Raw genomic sequence first — 2,738 nt, 5'->3', positions numbered from 1 at the left:
ATGTAATATATGTATTAATACATAGATATTAGTCTAAAAGGACATAAACATTTCAAGAATTACTGGACATTTCTATTTTCTTCATTATTTTTCATACTTTTCCAAGATTTCATCAATGTTAATATACACCATTTTCATGAACTTGCCATATTGCAATATTTACTTCCTCTTAAGTCCAAAATCATAAAGGAGTTATTTTTTTTAATTAAATATTTTAGCTAGCATTGTTTCTATCAATTAACAAAATGATTTACAACTCTAGTGAACATTCTTCATAACAAAGAGTACTTACTGTACATTGAAAATATTGCAAATATGTACATGTTCTAATGATGATGAATGTCATTCATTACTACTGCATTAAATGCTTTACATTTTTGGTCAAATTTAAACTTTAATAAAACTCTATGAAACAGAAATTATTATTTCTTTTTTACAGTTAAGAAAATTAAGGCTTAAAGTTTTAGTAACTTATTATGGGTCATGAAGCTAAAAGGGTAACAGACTTAGAATCTAAAACCTGGAATACATGATTCTAAAACAAATGTTCATAGTACACTTGCACAAGAAACTATACTATAGACTGTACTATATATCTTCTCAGTATACCATATACAATAACTTCAGAAATTGTTACAATTGTCCCCAAAATGTAGTTATTATCCTTAACTAAATTCTCTCAAATCAAATATGCATGGAGATGATGTATTCTAAAAAATCACATTATCTTGTTTTGCACATTGATTTCCCTTAAAATCATGCAAAGCTAAATCCATAATTTCATTCATATCTCATGTTTTCTAATTACAATGTGGATTTATTAAAAAACTTTACTGTTGAATATGTATAAGATCATATACAGCAAAGTAAAGATTGGATCAAAAGAAAGATAATTTAATTGAAAGATTAAATTGATTTTTGGAAAGGAAAACCAAAGAAATACCTAGTATGGAAAAAAGAAAATACCAGATTCAATATCTCACATCACTGTTATCTTAAATTCCTGGTACTTTCTCTCTTCTGCATAACTCTAATGAGAGCACTGTTCACATATTTGTTCCTGAGACTATAAAGAAGTGGATTCAACATGGGGATCATGATAGTATAAAAAACTGAGGCCACTTGGTCCTTTTCCAATGAGTAGGATTGATTTGGCTTTGGCTTTAAATAAGTAAAAATTAGGGTACCATAGAAGATGCAGACTCTCAGCAGATGAGATGCACAGGTAGAGAAAGCTTTCCACTTTCCAGAAGTGGACTTGATTTTCAGGATAGTAGAGAGAATGGATGCATAGGATACAGAGACAATGATAAGAGACACCATTACAGTGGAGCCACAAAGAATGAATATCATAATCTCAATGCCATGTGTGTCAGTGCAGGACAGGACTAAAATTGGGGTTGTGTCACAGAAAAAGTGATGGGTTACATTGGAGTCACAGAAATGCAAGGTGCTCATGGAAAGCACAATGACAAAGGAGACATTAAATCCAATCACGTAGGATGCAGTGATGAGGGAGCGGCAAAGTGCACTGGACATAACAACTGGGTATAGTATAGTAGAGAATTGCAAATAGCTACAAAGCGATCATAGGCCATTGAAGAGAGAAGAAAACATTCAGTGCTGGCCAAGAAGATGAAAAAATACATCTGGGTGAAACAGCCCCCAAATGAAAAAACTTGGTGGAAGACAGTAAGTTCTCTAAGGTTTTAGGCATAATGACTGTAGAGTAACTGAGATCAAGGAATGACAGATGGCTGAGGAAAAAGTAAATGGGAGTGTGAAGCTGGAGATCCAGGCAGGGTAATAGTATCATCCCTGCATTCCCCAGCACAGTAACCAGGTAAATCAGGAGAAAGACCAAAGAGAGTCTGTGAATCCCATGAGGATGAAGTCAGACACGTTTGTGTTATTCTTTTGATTCAAAGTGTGCACCTCCTCTAAAGTGTAGAGATAAGAGTAGATAGAATCTGTGGCTTCAAACAAGTTTTTGTATATATAAATGACCTAGCATAAAATAAAATAGTTTTCTATTTCTATAAATTGGTAATAAACAGTGTTTTACAAAACATACATAAAATTCTAATTTTATTACCATACATACTTGTGGCTTTAAGTTGACATTTGAATACTACATAATAAAAATGTAATATCTATTATGTAACTAGAACTTAACTTGTGTTCTCAACACATTTGTTTCCCATGAACATATCATACCATAGGTTTTACAGTTATCCACATTCTTAGATAAGAAAATTGTCACAGAAGTTTAAGTAATTCATCCAAAGTCAAAGCTAGTAAATATTGGCTCTGTGATTCTGCCATATTAGGCTTATCAGAAAAAGTATACTCAAACACTATATTCTAAATTATAATTAATTTCTGCTGCCTAAGGTCAGTTGTTAGCCTGTAGTAGGCAATGAGATAATTATAGTCTTACTGTACCATTTACTGTCCTTTTGTTTCTACTTTTATTTAATGCTACTGACAAATCAGACATTTGAAGCTTTGGTGTCTTTACTCTGGTGCATTAAAATTATTAACCACAGAATGCTAATTTTCAGAAGATATTTTCTTATATTAAATGATCAAAGTCAAATGCCTTCTAAAAATTATATTTCTAAAGAATGAACCTTGCTCTATACCACTAATTCCATCCACTTTATGGATCTATTACCACAAATCCTGACATGACTAGGTTAAATTCTAAATTTATATGTGTGTGTGTGTGTGTGTGT

General features: G+C 31.9%; 1 pseudogene; it reads right to left on the bottom strand.

Annotated features, from left to right (window-relative positions):
- Positions 1–990: 990 nt before the first annotated feature.
- On the bottom strand, positions 991–2,007 carry LOC103213418 (annotated as a pseudogene).
- Positions 2,008–2,738: the final 731 nt, after the last annotated feature.

The sequence above is a fragment of the Orycteropus afer genome, unplaced genomic scaffold (assembly GCF_000298275.1).
Source record: "Orycteropus afer afer isolate SDZICR_OR568_19922 unplaced genomic scaffold, OryAfe1.0 scaffold02063, whole genome shotgun sequence".
NCBI classification, from domain to species: domain Eukaryota; kingdom Metazoa; phylum Chordata; class Mammalia; order Tubulidentata; family Orycteropodidae; genus Orycteropus; species Orycteropus afer.
The sequence above is the reverse complement of the archived record's forward strand: the minus strand, read 5'-3'. Positions and strand labels throughout refer to the sequence as shown.